Source organism: Arachis hypogaea, chromosome 18 (genome assembly GCF_003086295.3).
Source record: "Arachis hypogaea cultivar Tifrunner chromosome 18, arahy.Tifrunner.gnm2.J5K5, whole genome shotgun sequence".
NCBI classification, from domain to species: domain Eukaryota; kingdom Viridiplantae; phylum Streptophyta; class Magnoliopsida; order Fabales; family Fabaceae; genus Arachis; species Arachis hypogaea.
This window is the reverse complement of record NC_092053.1, coordinates 23,227,455-23,236,606: the sequence shown is the minus strand read 5'-3', so window position 1 is coordinate 23,236,606 and position 9,152 is coordinate 23,227,455. Positions and strand designations below refer to the sequence as shown.

At 39.0% G+C, this 9,152-nt stretch overlaps 1 pseudogene; it reads right to left on the bottom strand.

Annotated features, from left to right (window-relative positions):
* Positions 1–4,864: 4,864 nt before the first annotated feature.
* Positions 4,865–8,726, bottom strand: LOC112769761 (nuclear pore complex protein NUP96-like; annotated as a pseudogene).
* Between the last annotated feature and the right edge of the window lie 426 nt (positions 8,727–9,152).

Here is a 9,152-nt window from a genome sequence, read left to right as displayed (position 1 = left end):
TTGGGAGGTTACAATTTGTGAATCACTGAACACAGTGATTTCTGATGCTTTGACGTCTTGAGCTAAAGCTAAATCTCCCCAGACACCAAAGGCGCATTTAGCTGGATTCAATCTTATCTTGTGAAGTTGGAGGCAAGAAAAGATTTTCTTTAAATCAGCAATCAAGTCAGAATCTTCTTTAGTCTTTCTCAACATATCACCGATATAGACTTCCATGTTTTTCCCAATTTGTTGCCTAAACACTTAGGCCATCAATCTTTGATAAGTATCCCCTGCATTTTAAGCCAAAAGGCATTACAGTATAACAGTAAATTCCTTCCGAGGTAATGAAAGTAGTTTTATTCTCATCAGGTTTACGCGTAGGTATTTGATTATACCTACTATAAGCGTCTAAGAAACTGAGTATACTATATCCTGAGGCTAAATCTATCACATTGTCAATATTAGGCAATGAAAAACAATCTTCTGGGCAAGCTTTATTCAAATCAGTATAATCAACGCACATACGTCACTTCCCATTAGATATTTTAACTATCACCACATTAGACAACCAAGTAGAATAAGTTAGTTCTCTAATAAATCCAGCATCCAACAATCCCTAAACCTGCTTCTTGACCTTGAAAGCTCGGTCAGGCAACATCTTCCGACGTCATTGCGCAACCGACTTAAATATAGGGTCAATGGCAAGTTGGTAGGACATGAATGTGGGATCTATCCCCGGCATATCAGAGGATTCCCATGCAAATAAATCTGCATTACCTCTCAAGAAATTTTGAAGCTCCTACTTCAAGGGATAAGGTAAATCCTTGTTGATCATGGTGTACTTTTTTGTAACATCTCAAATCTGAAATTTTTTCAGATTTCCATTAGGCTCTATCCTTGGCTTTTCTTGAATTCGAGAATCCATATCAACAAGAAATATGCCAATAGAATCTTAACGACAAATTCTCTTTATTGCACTTCACAACGGCTACTCGATCTCCTCAAATAGTCGCTATCCAACCTTCTGAGGTCAAGTACTTCATGACCAAGAATTTTGTTGAAATGAACGCACACAAATCATTCAATGTCTTTCTTCTAAGGATCACATTATAAGTTGTCAAATCCTTCAAAACGACAAATTTCACTGAAACCACTTTGAATTCCACACTTTCCCCTATGGTAAATAGGAGATCAATATCCCTACCGGGCTTGATGTAATGATCTCTTAAACCTACTACTCCAGGAAGTTGTGGCTTTAAGTGTTGGTCTTTTAATCCCAATGCATCAAAAGTATTTCTGAAAAGTAAATTCAAATCCGCTCCAGTGTCTACTAGGATTCTTCTCACAATGCCATTCCCCAACTTTACATTAATTACTAGTGGCTCGTTATCATCTACCATGGTGCATTAAAAATCTTCCGATGTGAATTGTACAGTAGGGATGCTAGTTACTTTCAAAACTTCTGAACTCACTACCTTCACATCTCTTTTAACTGCATTCCTGGATTTCAACAATCCAGTTCTGCCTACGACCACATTCACAATCACTTGGGCAGTTTCATCATGAACTTTCATAGGCTTGGCATTTCTAGGGTTCCTGACCTCTCGATCTTTGTCCTCATTTTGTCGTCTGGGTGGCCCAATGTGTTAAACAAACTCAGGGAGCTTTCCATACTGAACTATTTGTTCCAATGCATCCTTTAAGTCAATGCAATCTTCAATTCTATGACCATAAGACTTGTGATAGTCACAATACTGTGACTTATTCAAAGAGGTCCTTGGTCAAATTTGCCTTGCTTTAAGGAAGATCCCTCTATAAGACACTTGCTGGTATACTTCCGTTAACGAAGTCACCAACGGTGTATATGTTAAAACCTTTCCTACACAAGGAGTTGATAGCTTTGAGGTTGCAGCTTGTCCCAAAGTTCCGACCTTGTTAGGTGATGGAACAGGAATTTTCCTCTTGGTCGCAACCATCTTCGAGACATCTACATCCCTAATATATTCCAGGAAAATCTGATGGATTTTTTTCATAGATTTCACATCTCTAGTAGTCAAGTGTCTCCGAAAATCACCTTCTAAAAATCCCGCAATAAGGAACAAAGACATAACCTTAGGGGTCCATGTATTAACCTCTAGTAAAACTTTATTAAAGCAATCCAAGTAATCTCAAATGCTTTTGCCCACCCTTTGTTCTACACCAAGTAACGAGATTGGATGTTTGACTTGAGTCCTCCTAGTCGTGAAGTGTGCTAAAAACTTCGTCTTTACATCGTCAAATGATGATATAGAGCCGGAAGGAAAAGTGTTGAACCACGCCATGGCTGGCCCAGATAATGTCACCGGAAAAGCTTTACATCTAATAACATCCCCAACCCCTTCCAAATTCATTGTTGCTTTAAACGCGTGTATATGCTCCTGAGGATCCGACTTTCCTTCGTACTTCAAGTCAATTAGCTTATCAAAGTGTTTTGGTAAGTGGACTTGAAGCACGTATGAAGTAAATGGAGTTTAAGCCATAATAATATGTTCCTGGATATCCCTATGCCTTTTAGGACTTGGACTTCTTTGCAGAGCCTGCCTCTTTCTAGACTGAGGAGAACGGAAATCAACTCTATCTTTTTTTTCGAGGGTCACGACGTTGCTCTTCCCGTCGAGGGGACTCCCTTTTATTTCTTTGGGGCGAAAGGAATTGACAACGATCCTTCTCTGGGTGGCGTCTATGTTCACGATCTAACGATCTTCTGCCACGACTATCTCGCCGATCCCTTGTATGACTCTGGGATCTAGATTGTCGTGACATGGAGTGTTCTCTGTCAATCGACACTCTAGCTCCAATGTGCAGTGTTGCATTTCTTGCATCACTTGCACATAGCCTCCTCCTAATCTTGACAAATGTTGTTCTTCAGCATTCTGAGCTAGTTGGTTCTCGAACCTAAGAGGAACTTGCTGCTGCTTGGTAGTATTAGGATCAATTTCATATCCATCTTCATAATGCTTCTCCTTTAGAGGAGTGTTTGGGTTAATAACTGATTTTAATTTGGAATCGGCCATGAAAACAACGGCGTAGGATCCCCACAGATAACGTTAAATGTTTGTACCTGAACCGAGGTTACAAGCTTATGAGATTCGGTGATCCTATTTGGCGCAGCATTGTCTCTGAGCCGGGTGGCTACCTGCAAAGACGCTCTGTTAATTAAGTTAATAGTGCTTTTTGGGTACCGAAATGATCATATGCTCACTTGTTAGGCTACCTTTCCCTTTTATTCTGTTTTTCCGGTGTAATGCTCTCAGACATTTATTGTCTTCAATATACGTTTTAAATGTCATAGTGTAGCGGTTAGACAAAATTTCAGTGTTAAATTTTTTTTTTGAAATATACCCGTTACTTAACGTATTATTGTCAGGTTAATATAAATTAAAGTTGTGATTCTTGTCCAAAACAGGTTTGAATGTCGTTAAATGGATATAGTTATAGAATGAGAGAAATGAAAAGTTAATTTATATTTAGATTAAAATATTTATTTAACTTTTTCCTAAACATATTTGAGACTCTTGACTTTATTATTAGAATGCTGTGTAAAGTCTTTAACAAGAACAGTTAGAACTATTTTGTTCTTTACACGACAAGAGAGAATAAAAGAGAAGAGATCGAAGTAATGTATTGATTATTAAATGAATATCGATTCTGTTTAATTGAATGAACCAAATCTGATATAGCCGTGCTCTACCATATTGCAGTTGGTGGCTTTCCATGAGCATGTGTAATGTGCTTGAGTAATTCATTGTCCATGACATCATTACTACCCCATCTGATTTTTTGGATACCAAAGGAGAATATGCAGTTATCACAAATTCACAATACCCTTGGCTTTGCAATATTCTCTTGGATTCTTTTGCTGCCAGGAAGGATTCATCTCCACGTGTTTGTTGTATGATTAGTATGATACGAGATTTAATTAATTTAGTAATCCAACTAATAAAATTAACGTTTGTGTATAGTTAATATAAATAAATAAAAATTAGTTGATTAACCGCAGGAGGAATAGTAGCAAAAGAGAAATGTTCAACCTTTTAGTAGAGTTGACTCCAATTGATTTTGTAAGACCCAAGTCGTGGCATTGCTCCATTGAAGCCCATACGCCCTTCATGTCAAATGGCACAAATTCATGTTCTTCGTAAGGAAATTTCTTTGGCTTTGCACTCATTGGACAATGTGTAGAAATTAATTTAAGCGAAAGCATTAATTAGTATGTTAAAAGTTGTAATTTTTATAAATAATTACAATTAAGTCACAATAGAAGTTTTTTTTTTTTTATTTGGTCAAGAGCCACAATAGAAGTTTAAATTATAATAAACTTCCAACACAATGGACCAAGTAAGGATCCAAGTTTTCTAATCCAAGACTCCTGCAGGCTGCATGCATCATCCAAAATTTATCACTATTATTAGTTAGAGCTTGTGTCTTGTTTTATTTATTTGCTTTTAGGTGGCAGTTATTGCCACGCCATTTGAGACCTTCTCTTTTGAATTCTGTATATCAATTTTAAATTTGACAAATATAAAAACTTGATTTCATTATGTGTTAATTTGTTTCATTGATTAAAAAGACAGTTTAATGTATAACAGCCGCAATAATATGTCATTAAGGTTGCTAATAATAAGAGTATGCAATGTAAGTGGTAGCTCCTAATCTGCGTCAACAGATACCCTGCGTCCTGCAAGTGACCAGAGCGAAACTGTTCATCTCGGCTAGCACCCTCGCCCACAGGCCACAGCAGATAGCAGCAAATCACATATCTCACTCCCCATTTTCGAATACACCAATCTGCAACAGATGACCTTTCTCACAGCATACTTCAAAATAGAAACACCTTAGATTGCTAGGGCACACCTTTATTTTTATTTGATTGTAAACTAAACAAATCATACCTTCATAACTAATTGATGCAACGCAAATACCATCCTATAGTGTCATAAATTTGCACTTCAGAATAATCATTGTGTACATGAATGATAATAAAAAAGGGGATCTCCTTTTATAAATTGGCATACCAATGGAGTCATGGAATTGGTGTCTCCCTGAAGTGAGTCTCATCAAATAATATGAAATATATATTCTCAATTTCAATTTTTGTGGTCCTCCATGGAAGTTGCAATCCTCCATATCTCTTGAGTGTTTGGCTGCACAAGATATTAAAGTAGTTACTTATGATGATGCACTTCCTTGGATTTAAGGAGAAAAATTCTCGCAATTTTCAGCTATGAAAAACAATATAATGGGGTCAAAACAATAGCACCCCAAAATTATAGGTGACAATGCACAGGTCTTCTATAAGAATTAATCCGTATTTTTTTTCAAGTAACACGTATATAAGAATTACCTTGCAAGAATAACCTATGAGCAACTGATGTTACGAGCTTTCTGCCAATTTGCACACTGAAGAAAGTGCTCAATAGCTTTTGGCAGATCACCATTATGACTAATAAATTGCCTGTATCACAACAACAAAATTCAATGAGTTAAGAGCTTGTATTACTAACATATCATTCAATAGAGCCCCCAAAATTCTTCAAGCATTATTGAATTCAATGATCAGTGAGGAACATCAGGAAAACAATTAATGCAGTTTTACGCAAAAGATGGTTGTAATGAGCACTTCTATTTATGTCTAAAGTGTGGGTGCATTGTAAGTGCGGCTAGTTCGTGTGGTTTTTCTGTCAAATATCATCAGTTTGAAACTCAACAAGTAAAAGCATCTGTACCAGAAGATGCTTGTAAGAGAAAGATGGGGTTGAATGGGTACTCTAAAACAAATTATGCACATTGTGGACATTGCTTCATAAATAAATAAAATAATTAAGGATATATGATGCACACCAGTGCCTCATGAATCCATTCTGAAGGAATGCCTAAATCCTCAATGAACTGTTGCTGAGATTCATCTGAACTCCAAATTTCGCAGTACTGGAACAATATCTCCCGAATCGAATTCACATGAAGAAATTGACAATCTTCTCGAACGGGCGAACGAAGGACCACATATATGGCCCAATGGCATTTCCCTAAGCTCAAAAGCTGAGACACGAACCCCATGTCTAGAACATGAAGATCATTAGAGTTGATAACACCCACTGCTTCCAAGACTGCATGTTGATGCCATATCATGTAATAATCAAGTGGATCAGGGGTTGAAGAGAACGCACTAAACATAGCCTTCAAAAAGCTAAATTCTCTCTGCTAGAATGAAATGTCAAAGTGTTTATCTGCATTCCAGCTGATAGCCTCTTCTGATGGTCCTTCATCAATAAAAAGTGGAACAGGATATGGAGCCCTTCCCTCATCAAGAAAATGCTTATATGTCCGAAAAGCAGTGCAGTGCATCATGAATATTTCCTGCAAGCAATTCATATAGCCTCACTCTGTCGTTTTCAATGAAACTAAAATCCAGACATTTCTTTCTCCAAATATCTAGTTGCTTTGAAATGTCAGAGCGATTCACAGTAGAACCACAAACAAGCCAGCCTCACATCTCCTTTGGAAGCTGCCAGTTGCACTGCTTCATCTAGTTGCCGACCAGTGAGGAATACAAAAATATGTTGTAGATAATCAGAGTCATTTAGAGAGGTTATTTGGTTTTGAACATATTAAGAAACACTCATAAGTGGGAGTGCTTCTTGGTCAACATCTTGATAAACTTCCTTCATATCTTCCTCGTTGTCAGCACCCAAACATTCTACTTGACCTTTTTGTTTTCTATGGAAGAAAAGAACTCTAATTAAATCCCAGGTCATTACTTGGTGTGTTAAACCCAAGCGTGTAGTGGAAGACAACCCTGGTACAGTCAATTGCCTCTCAATAATCCGACAACATTGTACAATTCGCTTCAAGCTTTAGAAGTTTCAATTTGCAAGGACCAATTCTAACGAAATTGTCAAAAGCAACTTTCTCCAAACTGACAATAGATGATAATATCTTGTACTCACTACCACTTCCTACAGGTCCACCATCCAACTTGGAATGACTTGCCCATAAATAGAGCTGCATCTACAGTAGGTCTTCGGAGGCATTCCCTTATGTTGCTGAACCTTCAAAATAGACCCAGGAGAATTTGCATCAAAACTCCCATGTTTATATTCAAGTAAAGGAAATGGAGTTTTCCTTGCAATTGGTGGAGTAGATCTATGGGGCATTGCCTGAGCAGAATTTTGCAAAGGCCTTGCATATTCCTTACTGATGGGATGCTTTATTACTCAATTCCTCATGAGGAAACATCAATAATCTCATTTCTCTCATTTTAACAGGGTCAAGCCTTAGATGAGCTGGATCACCTAGGATCCCGAACAAAGTCTCTCGTTTTCCAATGTTTCATGAGTTACCAAATTGAAGAGAAGGCCCTGCAGAGGGTAACCACCACCTTGATTCTCAGTGCCATACTTAAAGCAATCCGTAGCCAACTTCCTCACTGAAGTGTATATTGAACATTATGTCAATTATCAACCCTGAGGCACAAACTAAATCAATAGAGACAAACAAAAAAAGCAAACTCACCTATCTCCATCTGCTTGGAACTAATAGAGATCAAACCTTCAATTCGACAAACACTATAACGCTGAAAATGCTGCAAGCATCATACAGATTAAAGGATTAAAAGAACCAACAATTAAGCATCCTTAAATTGTTAAATTCCAGCCATTATAGGATAATGAATGAAAAGGAGGAATTAATTTCTATACACCAATGATGTAAAATAAGTTTTACACTATCAACAAATGAAATTCCAAGAACGTGCTAAATCATTATAGGTAACGATACATTACAATAAACTACCCACCATAATTTCTCACTTTCCTGTAATTTGAATGGTTAACAACATAAACCATAAGTGCATAGAAATTAATCTTAAATGCAAATACACCTTAGCTGTCCTTGTTGAATTATGTAATTTTCTAAGTTTCATGACATTCAAGTTCGGATTCATCTGTCATGAGCTGTTCATTGCTGATAATGCCTTAGCAAATGAAATTATTAGAAGAAATAGCACCACTCAAAATATAAAAAATAGACTTGTTAATACCATGGCCCGAGCTTCTAAGCCGGAACCCATGAAGGCAAAAAGGGCTGAGTTCAGAGGAAGGCCCTCCAATCGCTAGCCGACCTCTTCTAAGAGGTCGGACACCCACCAAAGAGCCCGCGGCTCCGAGCACCCGACACGGCGAGGTCACTGCTCCTAGAAAGCGGTGATCAAAAGGATAAGATCTCAACAAACTCTCAAGATATAAGATAAGATAAGATTATCGCCTCTAGGGAGGTCATTACACTCTACTATAAATACGCTGGAACCCCAGGTATAACTCACGTTCTACTCTATCAAAAACCTGCCTAAAGCCCTTGCTAACTTAAGCATCGAGTCTCTTACAGGTACCACCCCCCAACCTCCTCACGAGGAACTCGGAATAGGCGGCACCTCGGCATCAACAAGTCGGACGCTGCCACTCGAAGCGATCCAGACCTCACGTTCAGACCCGACTCGACGTTTCAGGTAACCCTCGGAACATTGGTGCCATTGCCGGTGACCTGGAAGTCACCTCACGACCATGGCGGACAGATAACCCGACGATGGTCATATAGCATCTGAACCCGAGGAAGGAGCATAGATGGAGGACCACAACGTCGTGCTCCCCCCTCCACCGCCACACCACGGGGAGACTCCCCCGGAAAAACCTCACCCAAAGAACTCTCATTCTGACGCACGCCACCCTGGGGGGGAACACACCCCCAGCGGCAGAGATACTAAGCATGGTCCACGGACAGCAATATCGCTTAAGGCAGCTCGAATGCGAAGCCGAGCAACAACGAGAGGCTGAACGGGAATTAAGAAGAGAAGTCAAGTGGCGCAGAGAGTTAGAAGAGAAGCTCCAAAAGATGGAAACCAATCTCCGAGCCCGGACTACACGACCGGGACGGGACAACAGTCCTTTAGGAGGGCAAGACCTGTTCACTAAAGAAATTATGAAAGCCAAAGTCCCCAGAAATTTTAAGCCATCTGACATGGACCGCTACGACGGGACATCCGACCTAAGCTATCACCTAAGCAATTTCAGAAGCAGAATGTACCTGGCCGACGCTTCCGATGCGACTCGCTGCAAAGCCTTCCCAACCACCTTAAT